At 40.9% G+C, this 17,539-nt stretch overlaps 1 protein-coding gene across 5 annotated transcripts in view; it reads right to left on the bottom strand.

The window, feature by feature from the left end:
• Nucleotides 1-17,539, bottom strand: part of RAB27A (RAB27A, member RAS oncogene family) — an 81,479-nt gene that overhangs the window by 55,896 nt on the left and 8,044 nt on the right. For 2 of the 5 annotated variants that reach the window (XM_039216588.1, XM_039216587.1), the window contains exons 2-3: nucleotides 8,101-8,224; nucleotides 6,318-6,391 (exon numbers count right to left, since the gene is read on the bottom strand). The gene's annotated coding sequence lies outside the window, so the exon portion shown is untranslated. Of the gene's footprint in view, nucleotides 1-6,317; nucleotides 6,392-8,100; nucleotides 8,225-17,378; nucleotides 17,465-17,539 lie in introns of those variants that run through there. The other 3 variants (XM_039216584.1, XM_039216586.1, XM_039216585.1) reach the window with 2 other exon arrangements.

Below are 17,539 nucleotides of genomic sequence, written 5' to 3' on the forward strand. Positions count from 1 at the left end.
ATGCTCTCTCTCGGAAATAAATTAGAAAAAAAAAAACTTTAAAAAAATAAAACAATAATGCTATAAATATGCATGTGCACATCTCCTGGCACATACATGCTAGCAAGTTTCTCTAGAAAATTGTTTTCCAACCTTTTTCCTAATTGTATGACAAGCTGGAGCAAATGCTTATGATGAAAGGCAACAGATTTGGGGCTTCAGTGATGCTAGAATCCACTCACCCACTCTGGGGAAAAAGGGGTTCAAATATCTCAACCCATCTCAACCAATTCAGGGCATATGAGAGAAGAAGCTCTGCTCTAGGGTAAGTACCAAAAAGTGAAATTCCTGGGGCTTAGGTATGTACCTGCTCAAGAATACAAGATAATGCCAAATAACTGTCCAACACAGTTGTTTTACACTCCCAACTTCACATCTTCACCAAGATCTGGTGTTTGCTGTCAGACTTCCCAAAATAATAACACGCTCGGATCTAAATTAGCATTTCTCTGATTGCTAACGTAGTTGAGCATATTTTTAAAAATTTGTCGGCCATTCAATTTCTTCTTCTGGAAACATATTCATGTCTTTTCCATATTTTTCTTTTGGGTTATCTTCCTCTTATGGACTTGCAGGAGTTCTTCACATTTTTCAGACAGTAGTCCTTTATCAGTAACAGATGTTGCAACTATCTTCTTCCTGTTGGTAGTTCATCTTTTCACTTTTTTAATGGCTCTTCAAGTAGTCAAAAGAAATCCTTCTTTACCTAAAGTGATAAAGATGTTCTTCTCCATTATTTTCCTAAACATGTTACCTTTCCCATTTAAGTCTTTAATCCATTGAAACAATTTTAAGGTATATACAGGGATCCAATTTCATTATTTTTCTCTGAAGGATATCTAAGTGTCATAGTACCATTCATTGAAAAACACTATCCCTAATGGTTCCCTAATGGTTCACTCTATAAGGGCAGATCTGTTACAGGGCTCTCTCTTTTGTTCCTTGATCATTTTTACTACCCCTGGGCCAATGTCACAAGGCCTTAATTACTATGACTTCATTATACAGGTATCCCTCAACTTACGATAGGGTTATATCCTAAAAACCTCATCATGAATTGAAAATATCTGAAGTCACAAATGCACTTAATACACCTAATCTACTAAACTTCAAAACTTAGACTAGCCTACCTTAAACATGTTCAGAATACTTTCATTAACCTACAATTGGGCAAAATCATCTAACACAAAGCCTAGTCTGAAATAAAATGTTGAGTATCTCATGTAACTGAATACTGTAATCACAGTGAAAAATTGAATGGTTATCTGGGTACAGAATGGTTTTAAGTGTATCAGTTGTTTACCCTTGTGAATGTGGCTAAGCGGGAGCTGAGGCTCACCCTGGCTACCCAGCATCACAAGAGAGCTTCCTACAATATTACTAGCCTGAGAAAAGATCAAAATTCAGTATTCAAAGTGTAGTTTCAACTGAATGCATATCGCTTTCACAACATCATAAAGTCAAAACTAAGTCAAATCATCCTAAGTCAAGGACTATCTGTACAACTTTGTATCTGGGAAGACCAGTCTCCTCCACCTTACTGTGGACATTCTTAACCTCTCAAACTTTTATCTAAGTTCCTCAAAAACCATATGGGAACTTTGATTGGTATTGCATGAAAATCTATGGACCAAATTGAGAAGACTGACATATTCACGATACTGAACATACCTGTGCATGTAGATGTTACCGTTCCCATTTATTTTAGGCCTTCTCTAATGTTTTTAAAAATGTGATCAATAAATAAATTCTCTTCATAAAGACTTTGTACATCTTTGGACTTAACGATACTTTAAACTTTTATCACTATTGTGACATCTTTTAAAAATGTATATATCTTCTATTACTTAGCCACACTTGTCTGTTTTCTTGTTTTGCAGTTCCAGCTAGGACCTCCCAAAGTATTTAGTAGACAGTCCTGTCTTGATTCTAACATTTCACCATTAAGACTAACATTTGCTGGAGCACCTGGGTCACTTAGTCAGTTAAGCATCCAACTCTTGATTTCAACTCAGGTCATGATCTCATGGTTTGTGGGTTCCATCCCCACATTGGGTTTTGTGCTGACAGTGTAGAGCCTGCTTAGGATTCTCTCTCTCTCTCTCTCTCTCTCTCTCTCTCTCTCTCTCTGCCCTTACCACAACTGTCTCACTCTCCCTCAAAATAAATAAATAAACTTAAAACATAATTATATCTGCTATAGATTTTTGGTAGATGCTTATCAGAATAAGGAATTTCTCTATTCCTAGTTTTATAAGAGTATTACAAATGAGTATCAGTTTTATCAAGTTTGTTCTGGTGTCTATTGGGAAAATTATGTAATTTTTCTTTCAACTTGTTAATTGACAAGCTTTTACATTTATTGTGCCTTTGAGCTTTCTAGTCTTTTTTTCTTTTCTAAGCTTCCTGACTTTTAAATTTATACTCTCCATCCAGGTCATTTCCATCCTGAGAGGGGTGTTGGGAAGGCCAGAGTTCTCAGAGTCATTCATATATATTTGAAAGATTGAAAAATGAAGTACATAGTAAATACCAGGTATTTGAGGTGATTACCCAAAACTAACCTTCAAATGTAACACATTACATTGATATAAGGTTGCTCTTTTTTGGAGCTAAATATAAAAGGTTACTTGAGATGCAGTCTCTTAGAGGCAGAAGTAATTATCATAGAAAGTTTTCCAAGTGAAAGAGTATTTCACTCCTTAGAGAAATATCAGAAAGTCATTAGTTATCTTTTGAATTTTCTTTTCAGAACTATTATTGACTTTAGGGGCGCCTGGGTGGCTTAGTCGGTTAAGCGTCTGACTTTCACTTAGGTCATGATCTCGTGGTTTGTGGGTTCGAGACCCGCGTCGGGCTCTGTGCTGACTGCCAGCTCAGAGCCTGGAGCCTGTTTCGGTCTGTGACTCCCTCTCTCTCTGACCCTCCCCTGCTCTCTCTCTCTCCTAGAAATAAATAAAACATTTTAAAAAAATGATTTAAGAACTATTATTGACTTTAAGAACTAGAGCTCAAGCTCCCCCATTATAACACCTACCAATTGGAGGTAACATTTCAAAAACAGGCATGTTAGAGAGATACAAAGTTCTACTTATACACATTCTGTAATTCAATATTATCAGTCAGAGTGGACGGGCATGCCTCAAAACTTTTGTTCAGAATCTAAATAAGACCAGCCACAATGATGATCTAATTTGTACAAACAATGTGGAGACAGAGGGGGAAATATAGGCAATTTCCTCTTGTTTAAAGCAAAGTGAGGATGCTGGGGTGGCCCAGTTGGATGAGTGTTTGACTCTTAATTCTGGCTCAGGTCATGATCCCAGGATTGTGGGATCAAGCCCCGCATCGGGCTGAGTATGGAGCCTGCTTGAGATTCTCTCTCTCTCTCTCTCTCTCTCTCTCTCTCTCTCTCTCCCTCTGACCATTTCCCCCATTTGCATTATCTTGCTCACTCTCAAATTACCAAAAAAAAAAAAAAAAAATTTAAGTAGGGTGAACAAATCTGATTTTTTTGCCATGCTGCATCAAGGCGGTTTATACTACTAGAAAACTCTGAGCAGGTTCTGTCTTAATAAATGAATACAGAATCCAATAATCCCTTAATAGGTGAGTATCCACTGCATGCTGTGCAAGGGGACAGAAATGCAAATAGGACAGATATAGCACCTGCCCTCACAGAGTTTACTAACAGAAGAGATGCACCACTGAAACAAGATGCCAAGTATGCTTAGTATCTATATTAGGCATAATGGAAGGATCCCAGGAGATTAACACTTAAGCTAGATATAGGTCAGGGGGTTAGGGAAGGTTTCTCAGAAGTAGAGGAGGCATTTGGGGATTTGGGATGCAGAAGTTCTGGAAGTACTTTGCAGTCCTAAACAGTACATGTAAGGCTAGCATTCTCTAGGAGAAAGCACTCTATAGTCTAATGGTGTAGAACAGGAGAGAGAGAAAAAAAGCTGAAAGATCCATGAACGCCCATCCACACACTGCCCCCATCCCACCCCACTAGAAGAGCAGCAGTCTAATAGAAGCATTCTGTGGAAATGAACAGTGAAACATTCAGTGAACAAGATTCAATGTTTCAGTGAAATGAGAATTGTAACAGAAATATGCACAGGATGCTGGGCAGGTGGGAGGGCTGGGGAAGAGAGCCTCAAAGAAGAGTCCAGTATGCCTTGTGGAGCAATCAGGAAAACTTCACAGAGTAGCATCCGAGCCAAGGACTAAAATTGGCACACAAAGGTACTAGTGACACATGTGAAGGGACAAAAATCACAGTTCACACAAAAGGATGTGGTAAAGGACTTGACATATCAAATAAGCATCACTCTTTAAAGATAACAAACTATCAACAAAATGATCATAGATGCCAATCTGAAAGGTAAAAATCACTGTTGATGGAATTAGGTAAGGGCTGTCTGGCATTCAACATACAAAACCCAGACAAGGTCTATGGCCATGAGAATGGAGCAAGTGCTGGGTAACAGCTTGAGAGGGTGAGAGTGGAATGTAGGCATTTGCACTTGCAGACACATAAGGAGAGGGTATGGTGCACTTAGGGGTACCTAAGCAAATGGAGGGCTAGAGCAGTGCATGGAGGTTGGAGGAGGTGTCCAGACAGAGGCTATAAAGGTGGGAGAGACTTTGCAGTCCCCTAGGACTGAAAGGACTCTTCTATAACATAAAGGGTCTGTGTTATCCTCTGGGCAATGCAAAGCCACTGCAGACTTTTGTGAAGAACAACATGAAGTGTGTGCCTTAGAGAGATCTTTCCGACAGCCACACCGAGACTGAGACTATACAACAGAGGGTCAGGAAGGGATGGGAGACGTAGGGATTTGACTTCTGTCAGTGAAAGTGGGAATGAAGAGGCAAGGATTAATTCAAGATATATTCAGGCAGTAGAAAAATCAGTGTAACTTCTCAATTGACCGGTGTAGAAGTTAAAGAAACCAAACTTTTCGCTTGGTAACAGAATGAATACCACAATCAATGAAAACAGGCAAAAACAATTTGAGATGATTATTTTAACTAACACTGAGCACTTCTCTAAGGCTTTTAAAATCCCAACTCATTGGGGCACCTGGGTGGCTTAGTCGGTTAAGCGTCCGACTTTCGCTTGGGTCATGATCTCACGGTTTGTGGGTTCGAGCCCCGCATCGGGCTCTGTGCTGACTGCCAGTTCAGAGCCTGGAGCCTGTTTCAGTCTGTGACTCCCTCTCTCTCTGACCCTCCCCTGCTCACGCTGTCTCTCTCTCTCTCTCTCTCCTAAAAATAAATAAAACATTTAAAAAAAATAAAATAAAATCCCAACTCATTTAATCTTCACAACAACCATATGAGGGCTCTAATTTTCAGATAAGACTAATAGACAGAAAGGTTAAATAACTTCTCCAAAGTCACTCAACCTGTAAGCAGTGGAGCCAAGATTTGAACTGAGACACATTCTACTACAATGCAGAGGACCAATTACATGTCCCTTAGACAGGCTGGACTTCCAGAATTGTGTTTAATTGGCATGTGGAAAACAGAGTAAGGTTCAGAAGAAAAATCAGTGTTAATATAGATTTTATTTTATTTTTTAAATTTTTTTTATTTACTTCTGAGAGAGAGAGAGGCAGCATGAGCAGGGGAGGGTCAGAGAGAGAGGGAGACACAGAATCTGAAACAGACTCCAGGCTCTGAGCTAGCTGTCAACACAGAGCCCGACGCAGGGCTTGAACCTACGAACCGTGAGATCATGACCTGAGCCAAAGTCAGACACTTAACCGACTGAGCCACCCAGGTGCCCCTACAATAGAGATTTTAGAGTGATCAACATAATTGATTTCCTGAGGCCGTAAGAGAGAGAAGATGATCCTTGAGACTGAAGAGAAACAAGAAGATCCCTAGGAAAGAGATTTTTTTTAAACAATAGTCCAGTCACCAAAGCACAGAGGTGCCAGCTTCTAAAAATCTGGACTTACTTCTTCTTGTCAAAGCAAGGATCCATTCAGTATTTGCTGAGTGATGAATCTAGCATTCATAGCTAAATGTTCCCTGCTCAGATTACATCAGGGAGAAGAGAAGCCTAACAGAGTATGAAATGAGGAAAACAAACAAAGAAACAAACAAACATCGATGCACTCAGTTCTTGGAATGATGAGCTGTATCTGTATTTCAGCAAACTGTCTCCTGCCTCCAGAAAATCAGAAATGATGCATACTCATCTCATGAGCAGCACCCTGATCTCACTCATCTCCTCCCAACCCTCCAACCCCCACGGAACTCACCACTGCTGAGAGGGCAGGGCCCCAGCCATACCGCAGCAACACCAGGAGCACAGAAGCAAGCAGGAAGACGTCGTCTTGCAAAGACAGAACAAATGAATTATGGCTTCTGCGAAAAATCAGCTTTTGTTTTTAATGGGCTGTATGTGACTCATCAGCTATCAGGTATGCTATGCCAGGAGCTCTAGCTAAATCAACCCAGTTCAGAGGGCAGAGGAAAGGAATGAAAGCAAAAGATGAACATCCATCTCAGGAAGCTCTAATCCTAAACAAAGAAAACAGAAACAGAGGGAAGTGGCAAGCATCTCCTCTTTGAGGGTCTGGAAAGGGCGGAAGCTGCAACAGCCGTGGAGGCAGCCCTGGGTCCTGGGACCCGCTAACAAGTGAAGATCTTGGTTGCCATGGTGCCATCCTGCCGGCCTCAAGGTTTCATCAGCATTTTCTGCCACAGTTCCTGTCTTGTGGGCAGCAGCAAGTGAAAAGAAAAAAAAAAAACCTGTTGTTTATTTGCATTCTAATGGCTTCTGGGTCACTGAACAGTGTCTGGAAAGGACAAGAAGAAAGCGGTAAGAGACAGAAAGCAACCAAGATGGGGATAAACTCCTCTGGAATGTCTTAAATTAGACCTGGATGTTCTATGGATAAGACGTCTCATGAATCAACTCTCCTCCCCAAAACAGTTTTTCCCTTTTTTTTTTTTTCTGGTATTTATAATCCAAGAATCTACACACAGAAAGTCAACTTTTCATCAAGGGTCTTTCCCACAGTGATGTGTGATCATAGGAACTCTGGATTTCACTGCTAGGAGAAAAGCTTGAACTTGCGGCAGAGAAAACAAAAGGAAGTATTGGTCACCACCCTGGAGTGGAGGTGAGGGGACTGCCTTGATACTAATCAGCTGGATGACCTGTGTGTCTGCATCCAGATTCCTTCTTCATAGAAGGACACACACAGGAGGAAGCCTACAAGAGACACAGGGAGACTCGGCCATCTAGAAGCCAAGGAGGGGGATGGAACAGACTCTTCCTCACAGCCCTCAGAAGGAACCAACCCCTGCCAACATCTGGATCTGATACAATAAAGGTTTGCTGTTGGAGCCACCCAGTTTGTACTGCTTTGTGACAGCAGTCCTTGCAAACTAGTACACATCCAGAAGTAGAGAAAATTGTATAAGGAACTTCCCTGCAGACCATCCCCAGATCTTTCACTCCTGTATACTATCACTAAGCATCTCTAAAATACATGGACCTGTCCTTATATAACCACAATGCCGCTGCCAAACCAAACAAAATTAACATTTTGGGCAAATTTATTTTACAGAAGAAATATACCTTATACTAAAACATCCTTATGTAAAGCTTTCCTCCATTAAAGCTGTTTACAATATTAAAAACAAAATCCCAATAAGCATGAATTTTTGTGAATAAAATCCTGAGAGGATGAGCAAGACTCTTGGAGCAAATTCAAGTCCTTAATCAGCTCCCTTATTCAACATATTATCTGAGGGGAAAAAAAACCCTTGTTACTTTATTAAAGCACAGAAAAGAAAGGAAAAATGTAGTCAGTATTCATACCCATTCTCTGGTAATTGAAAATGCAACTTTCAAACCACACCCCAGAAATTTAGCAGGTGTCTAGAAGTCTTTGGTTTAAAAAGAAGTTAGTATACGCAATGGTATTCTATGTCAAATTGCACGTATTCTAAGTACACAAAAATTGGCCCGGCAGAATTTGAAATCTCTACCAAAAAAAAAAAAAAAAAAAAGATAAACACACAAAACCATACCTTGATGGAGTATAAATCGTTGGGTGTTTTTCTAAACACCTAAAACTTTAGAAGTGCTGTTCCCAAACTTCAACAATTAGACAACTTCCAATCACATGTCCTCTTCAAAAAGGTTACTTTTTATCTATGTGATGCAAAGAGAAATGTTAAAGTCAGAATTATCTACTTATAAAAGTTTTTAAAAGACTCTTTTGAAAAGCAGTCTACTCCATCAACTTTCAAAATCAGGCATCTCTGTAAAAACCCACAATCCAGCTAATTAGTCTCAGCTGTTCGTCATATGGCCTGCAGACCAGTCAAGTGATTTTGCCCCTTTCAAGCTTGCTAAAACCCAATTCCACTGGCCTCTCAGCAGAAGGCAGCTGTATTAACCTCTTCTAGTGTTAGAAGACTAGTACTCCAACTCTCTGTTTTCTTCCAGTCAAATGACTAGAATGTTTGTTTTCTTGAGAAAGATTCTTTCAAAGTATTGCATTCTCTGGGCCCTTAAATATTATACTAAAATTGTTTCTTCACAAATGCAATGCCTGATCCAAACAAACAACATAGGAGATCAAATCAAAGTGGCAGAAAGGATGGGGCTGGATGACTTACCAGACTTCCCACTCCTGGCCTCCAGACCCATAAATAAAACTGTCTACTAAAGGATCCACCCAGATTTCTTCTGGCATTTCAAATTCAGCATGTCCTGCCCTCAACTTACCTCCTTTGCTCTTCTTTCACAGACTCTGCTTCAGGCCCCCTTCTCCTCCTGTGTCTTGAGGAACACAATCCCAACACCAGCCCAGCCAGAAATCTGATGGTCTGCATTGACTCCTCCCCTCCTTTTCCCTCCCACTTCCATCTGGCCACCAAGTTCTAGGGATCTTTCTTCCTCCCACCTTTATTCCAAGTTTTTATTATTTCTCATCTGGATGGCTATGATCAACCACTTACTTGGTTTTCTGGCTGCAGTGATCCATCCTCCACACCACACCCAAAATGATCTTTCCAAATTGCAAATGGGTGTCCACCACTCTCCTCTGTAAAACCTGTCACTGACTTCTCACAACCTCCACAATGAAATCCCTACTCCTTAGACTTCTGCCTTCAGCATCACCTACCATTCCCAGCCTCCTGTCTCCAGCCACAAGAACTATTTATAATTCTCTAAAACCTGTGGTTTTCAAAATGTGAAATCAGTATCATCAGAATCACCTGGGACACGGTTAGAAATGTACATCCTTGGGCCCACCCCAGGCCTTCGGAATCAGAAATTGTCAAGATGGCCACAGGGTCTATGTTTCAACACGCCTGCCAAGTAGTTCTAATACACATTAAACTGAGAGCCACAGCTCTAAACCCTCCAAGCTTGGTTCATCAAGACATGGAGCTCTTTGGCTCCTTCTGTCAATCCTGCCAAGTTGGATGCCCCTGCTCTGTGCTTATGCTTTCCTAGAGCCGGTCAACCCTGTATCGTGATATCCAATTTATTTCATTTTGGTTGGTGAATATCTTGAAGACAAGAACTGTATCTTCTTTAGTTCACTCATCCCACAATCACTTGCTGAGCATACACTTTCACTGGGAAAGATGCTGGGCATAAACTAATTAATCTATCCTTTGCCTCTAGGGTAAGCCACCTTCTAACTTTGGCAGCTTGACATGTGACTGAAAACTCAACCTAGCCAATCTATAAAATCTTATCACCACCTCAAGAACTGTGGGCAACTAAAAAAGCATGAACATACCAGTCTGACATCTCTCATGGCAAATGACATGGAATTTTTGGTTCACATCTGATGTTGACTCAGATTTACAGACATGGTTTATAAAGGGAGAAAGGGTACATTTTCATGAAAACTTACAAGCTCCTCTATATTATCTTATAGCAACCTCTAGAAATCGGAGAATAATTTATTAAGGTAATGTACCAAGACTTTTAAATCCCAGATTAAAGTTCATTACAATTAGTTTATTCTAATTATAGTAGGAGTTGAGTAAAGTTTCATATTAGTACTTCTCAACCTTCAGGATGCATAGGACTCTCCTAGAGATTTTGTGAAAATGCTAATTCTGATTCAATAATTTTGAGTAGGGTCCAAAATTCTCTATTTCTAACAAGCACCCAGGTGATGCCCAGGTAATACTGATGGTTCTAGTCCCAGAACTGCACTTTGAGAATCAAGTAATGATTCCATTTTTTACAGAACTATTGGTCTTCCCATTCGGGTAACACAAACTTTTTTTGACCTCCTCTACAATGAAAGCTTCTTGAAATGAATTTTCTAAAAAATTTTTTGATGTTTTATTTATTTCCGAGAGAGACAGCATGAGCAGGGGAGGGTGAGAGAGAGAGGGAGATACAGAATCTGAACCAGGCTCCAGGCTCTGAGCTGTCAGCACGGAGCATGACGCGGGGCACGACCCATGAACTGTGAGATCATGACCTGAGCTGAAGTCGGACGCTAACGAACTGAACCAACCAGGCGCCCCTGAAATGACTTTTCGACTTCAGGATAAAGATGACATACTAAACACACACCTTAGTTCTGCTACCTCCCCAAATCTCACTAACGTAACATTAAAAAGCTGGGTTTTATTCTTTTACACACAAACTCAAAAAGACAAAAAGAAAGTGAGTGGAAAGAACAGTAATGGAATGTGGAAGCTAGAAAGTAAATGGCTAAGAGGTAAGTGATTAGCAGACCTGGGAAAGGTGACTCCTTATCTGCCACTAGGGAAAGCCTAAAAGCAACTCATCACAGAATATGCAGAAACACTTAGGGGGTTAAGGGGAGGGTAACGTTAAAGCTAAAAATAGTGGAAGTCTACCTAGATCTCTAAATACTGAGATACCTCCACCCCCATCTACATGCTGGAACTTCTAGAATGCAGGCATTCTCTACAGGCAGGTGGTTCAAATGTTCTTCTCTGGACAATCTGCTCAGCCCCGGAGGGAAGCCCTAAAGATAAAGATAACAAGCCCAGGACATACTGATCTGACTAAAACTATTTCATAACTGTTGAGAGGAGGAACGGATATGGCGTACACGTGTGGTAGATGTATGCGTGTGTGGTAAAGGTGGAGAAATGAGTTAACATTCTCTTCCTCCATGGTAAAGTGTCTAGGCATAGGCATTTAAGTAGTGCCTAAAACTGAAAATTGACCACAGAAATATCAGTATGTCATTTAGAAACAAGGGATTTGACTACCAGCAAGAGTCACTTAACTATTAGAATTGAAAGCAGTTGTCTCTGAGGAGCAGGAAATGGGCTGGGGGAGGGGGACTGAATTTTTTTTTTTGGTAACAGGCCCCTAGTACTATGTCCATGTATAACCTTGATAAAATTTTAAAAGTTAATTAATAAAAAACTACAGTAGTATACCGACCCCATCTGTGGTTTTGTTTTCCGGGGCTTCGGGAACCTGGGGTCCATAACAGTCCAGAAGCAGATAATGCCTATTGATTAATTAGTAGGCCAATAGTTGCCAAAAGCTACATCACAAAGGCTACGTCTTAGCTCACTGAATCTCATTGCATAGGCATTTAATAATCTCAAATAATCACAAGAAGGATGAGTACAGCACAATAAGATATCTTGAGAGAGAGACACCACATTCGCATAAACTTTACTCAGTATATTGTTATAACTGTTCTATTTTATTCTTTTTTTTTTTTTTTTAAAGATTTTTATTTATTTCTAGGAGAGAGAGAGAGACAGCGTGAGCAGGGGAGGGTCAGAGAGAGAGGGAGTCACAGACTGAAAAAGGCTCCAGGCTCTGAGCTGGCTGTCAGCACAGAGCCCGACGCGGGGCTCGAACCCACTAACCGCGAGATCATGACCTAAGCGAAAGACGGACGCTCAACCGACTAAGCCACCCAGGCGCCCCTCTATTTTATTCTTAGTTACTGTTGTTAATCTCTCACTGTACGTAATTTACAAATTAAATTTTACCACAGGTATATAAGTATAGGAAAAAACATAGTATATATAGGGTTTAGTACTATTCATGGTTTCAGGCATCCAGAATATGTCTTAGAACATATTCCCCATGGAGGGGGGGGGGGCAGGACTACTGTAAAATGTAATGTCTAAGCTTTAATTTTTTTCTTGGACGATTCAGAACATCACAATAAATATCACTAACTTGTTGTGCTATCTCCTCAGCATCTAGGACCTACAATGAAGCAGGATGTTGAGGATCTGGGCTCTGGAGAATTTGAATCTCAGCTTTACCATTCACTGGCTGTGTGACCTTCAGCAAGTTACTGGACCTCTCTATGCATCAGTTTCCTCATCTGTGGAACAGAGATAATAGGATTATTTTGCAAAAACTGGATTATGTGATAACTGTAAGTGCTTAAAATAGTGTTCAGCACATAGTGTTCAATAATAGCTATTTTTATTAAGGTATGTTTCCCCTTTAATAAATGACTCCTGACCACTGTATTGATTTTATCCTTTACTCATTTATATTTCATTCTCCTTGCTCCCACCTTCAGCCAGATGTCCCTCACCAGGGCAATCCATATGCCTTTCTAGAATAACCCCTTCCCCTTCCAATGTTGTTTCTAATTGATAAGGCACCTGGAAATAATCAAGCATATTAAAACTGCATGTAAAATGGAGGAAACTGGGCCTCAAGAAATGTTCTGAAAGTCTCAGAACTGCTGAGACAGATCAGCAAGTTCAATATATGGGCCATTTGTCTGTCCCCTGAGGACCCTTTGGGCTTACTTCCAAACTATCAACTGTGGGTCAGTGGGCTGGTTGACACTCAGGATAACCAACCATCTCAGTTCTCCAGGACTGTCTTAGTTTTAGCACTGACAGTCTTGTACCCCTGGACACCTCAGTGCCAGCCCTGAGATTACATAATCCTTCCGAGCTTGCTTCATCATCTGTAAAATAAAGGATAATATCTACTTTGAAAGTCTGGTGAAGATTAAATGAGAGAATGTTTGCATACTTCCTGACACATAATAAGCTCTCAAAAAGTGGCAGCTCTAGCTACTGTACTAGTTACAAATTATTATCAACTCTAACATCAGTGGCAAAAGAAATCATTCTTAAATACCTACCCTGTAACTTGGTTATTTTCTTACTGGCAAAAATAACTTGCCTTATATACAGTAAATCTCAGGAGGTTGAAATGTGTGCTTTTGTGAATTTCCTTCTGCCCTTGCCCTACACAATTTTATTTTAGGGACTAAGACATATTAAAGAAATTTAGTATTTCAGTATTGCTAATTTCTCCACTGGGGAAAGTCCTGGGAGGTTCTTGCCATATTTTGACACAGGCATCTTTTTTATACTATGGGAGACCTGGGGTAATTTTGTCAGTAGTTGCTTCCAAACCTATGGACCAATCAACAAGCTACCCCATAAAGAAAGGCATCAGGCATCACACCTGACATTCTTTTTAATTTGCATCTTAGTTTTTTCCTTCATAATGGAACCAAATCACTCAGTCTCCTCCTAATTTATTGGCAACTCATTCATTAAATATGCCAACTCCATCCCTGAAAAATAAGGGATCTATGTTATCATCAAACAGATGAAATACTATTTCTGACCTCAAAAGCTGAAGCAACTCAGTATTACATAGATATTAATTACAGCCTGAAGGAAACAGCTCACAACTGTGCACCCCATCAACACAAGGGCAAAGTTGCACAATGTAGGGTAGATAACAGGAAGGATAAAGTTACTCAAAACCAAAACATGGCCTGGGAACCCTCTGAGAGGTAGCAGAGAGCAGAAATATAAGAGACAACTTTATACCTGCTCCCAAACTCCCTCCTCCCATGATCATATTGTTCCGCCAATATCCCTACCGGGTACCCAAGGCCTGTGAGGACACGAAACACTGGAGACCCACACAACTTCATAAAAACCTCGAGGAGCACCCAGTTCCAACCACTGGGGTTGGAGCCAGGACAGGATTTCTCCAAGTTTGGTCTGCTGCCCACTGGTAGCCGAATCACCTGGAGTACTTCATGAAAATCCAAAGTCCTGGCTTCCATCCAGGCCTCTGATTTAGGATCTGAGAAAGGCTAGGGAATCTGCATGCATAAATGCAAGCTTTCCAGGGGATTCCCAGTTATCTATAATAAAGTTTGAGAACAGCTGTTCTAGGGAGATAACAGATCGCAAAATGCACAATTATAACTATAAATGTGTCAAATAACCTGTAGGATAGACCATGTTTAACTTCTACCAGCCTCAAATTCCAAATATGTAAAATGAGGACAAGAACACTCACCTAGCAGGATGGCGGTGGGAATTAAATGAGACAAGTAATAGCCTCAAACACGGTTCCTCACACACAGCAAGTGTTCAATATGTATTAACCCCCTCTTCTTTCTTGTGTATGGCATTCTGATGAAGATTTACAATAGGCCCTGTTTTGAATAAATGTCACCAAAGAAAGCAGATGACTAGCTTTAGTTGAGGCCTTGATGTTAATGAATCACCAACTAAAAGGCTGAGGCCAGCAGCTTTATCTAGAGGTTGGACCTCAAAATGTACCTATGGACAGTGGTTCTCAAACTTGAGTGTGTGTCAGAATCTTCTGGATGGCTTTAAAATAACAGACTGTGGGCCCTGCCTCCAGAGTTTCAGATCCAGTAGGTCTGGGCTGAGAATCTGCATTTCTAACAAGTTCCAGGTGATGCTGATGGGGTTGGTCCCAGAACCATACTTTGGTGGTCACTCTGCAGCCCCAGAATCTAAAATCAAGCTGATCTGACACTTGATGATAAAAAGGAAAACTATGCCGTATGCATTTCCTGTTTGACACCAGACTGCTTAGCTACACGTAAATAAAGAAAAAAGTAATAAACCAGCAATTTCTAAAGTGGTATTGCCTCTGATCCTGAGAATCTTTCTTGCCATGTTTTGTGAACAGCACAGAGAGAAGGCTGGGAGATTTGAGTGCCATATCCCTGCTCACCCGATGTGAGACCCTGAGTAAAGCATTTGATCTCTCTGAGCCTCAGTTTACTTATCTGGAAATGGGGATGGGCTCAGTCACTAGCTCCCAAACCTGGTCATGTACCATCAATCATTTTGGCAGTATTTAAAAATTTTTTAAATGTTTATTTTTGAGAGTGTGAGCAGGAGAGGGGCAGAGAGAAAGGGAGGCACAGATTCCAAAGCAGGTTCCAGGCTCTGAGCTGTTGGCACAGAGCCCAGTGCAGGACTCGAACCCATGAACCAGGAGATCATGATCTGAACTGAAGTCAGAGGCTTAACTGACTGAGCCACCAAAGAGCCCCAAATTTGGCAACATTTTAAAGGAAACATGGATTCCTCACCCCTGACTGCAAACTAACGCATTAAAATTTCCAAAGGAGAGACTGAAAAATGTGTGGCTTTGTGTGGGTATATTTTAATAAACCTCTCTGTGTGATTTTCACAGGCAGCCAGTTGTGAGGAACCATTACCACGGTGATCTTTCAAGTTTCTTCCAGCAGGATCTTTTTGAATTCTAAGTCCCTGTGCCCTGAGTCTGTGCTTACCAAGTAGCTTTCTTCTTTTATATTTGCTCCCCATGGAATTTTTACTACAGGAAGCAAGTACATTAGTTCTCAAAGGAAAGAATCCAGTCTGCTTAACAGTTCCAATTCTCATGTATTAATAAACTAGTATCCTGGTTTCAGTTTAAAAATTAAAGGCCAATGTGTAAGAAAAGACAGGAATTATATAGGACTGAATCTGTCAAGCAATCTTCTTAACACCAACTGTTTACTTTCTCTGTCATTCATTCATTAACTTAGCATCTGTCATGTACTAGGTATGACTCTAGGTGTTAAGCACATAGTAGTTCACAAAACAAAGTTCCTGTCCTCACTGAGAACATTTTAGCATGAAGAGAGACAATAAATAAGTGAACATAAGGACAAAATAATTTCAAACAGTAATAAGTACCATGAAGGCAATAATACAATAATAGTAGAGCGAGTGACCAGAAGCTAATTTTAACAGTCATCAGGGTGAACATCACCACTCATCTCTCTCTTTTTTTTTTTTTTTTAAGTTTACTTATTGAGAGAGAGAGAGAGAGAGAATGCATGCACACATGAGCTGGGGAGGAGCAGAGAGAAAGACGGAGAGAGAGAGAGAGTCCAAGCAGGCTCCGTGCCGTCAGCTTACAGCCTGATGCAGGGCCTGATCTCACTAACCATGAGATCATAACCTGAGCTGAAACCAAGAGTCGGACACTTAACTGACTGAGCCATCCAGCTACCCCCGGCACCCACCTATTTGGGGGGGGGGGCGATATTTGAAATTAAGTCTGAATGATGCCTAGGGACCAGCAACATGAAGATCTGTAGAAAAACACATTGAGGGCACGAGGCTCTGAGGAAGGAATGAGCTTGGAATTTCCAAGGAACAGAAGGGAAGATGAGGCTGAAAGATGGAGGCACAGGGATGAGCTGAGATCACGGAGGCCAGCAGAGCCCACCTCTACTGACCATGTTCAGAACATTTGAATCTTATACCAACTGCAGTAGGAAAACATCAGAGAAATTTAAAAGAGGAGGATATGACCTGATTTACATTTTTAAATATCACTGGCTTTGTGTGAGGAATGGCTATGGCAGGGGCAGGGTGAGGGAGGCAAGAAGGGGACCAGAAAAACAACAATATATGAAAGAAATGATGGTGGCCTTTAACTGACAGTTGGCACATAGCCATAGCAAGCACTCAGATGTTTTGGAATGGCTCTAAGTTAGGTTAATATCATAATATACCTGGGTGGCTCAGTAAGTTAAGCACCCAACTCTTGGTTTCAGCTCATGTCATGATCTCAAAGTTAGTGGGAGCCCACATTGGGCCCCATACTAACAGTGCAGAGCCTGCTTGGGATTCTCTCTCTCTCTCTGCCCCTCCCATCCTCATGCTTTCTCTCTCGAATACACTTTAAAAAAAACTCATAATATACTTGTTTCACTTCCTGTAAGATTTCAGAACGGTCAAGGAAGAGACGCCGGTAAGATTTCACCTGAAAGTCATTTTGTTTATAAACAAAACACAATCTTGTCTCGCCCATCTTACACCTGGTTACAATCAAGAACTATTAGCACAGGGACATGGGAAGAACACAATGGAGAAACAGCTGACAGGCCTTTCTTCTAGAACCCTCTCTGTCATCAATTAACCATGTGACCTTGGGCACAGCTCTGAACCTCTGAGGTGGAGGGGAGGCTGGGCTACCTGGTTTCTAGAATGCCTACCAACTCTTGAATTACATGATGCTGTAAGTATAATAAATGATGTTTCCTTACCTGGGTGGCAAAATGGGCTAATGACTCAGGGTAGGGATTTTTTGTTGTTGACTTTTAATCTTTCAGAGAAGCTATAGTTAATCAAGGTGTTAATGAAGAGACTGTCCACTCTTATTTCCTGAGAAGACTATAATGTCCAAGGCAAACCTGAAACGAGGATA

Source organism: Hyaena hyaena, unplaced genomic scaffold, assembly GCF_003009895.1.
Source record: "Hyaena hyaena isolate Hyena2069 unplaced genomic scaffold, ASM300989v1 scaffold_645, whole genome shotgun sequence".
NCBI classification, from domain to species: domain Eukaryota; kingdom Metazoa; phylum Chordata; class Mammalia; order Carnivora; family Hyaenidae; genus Hyaena; species Hyaena hyaena.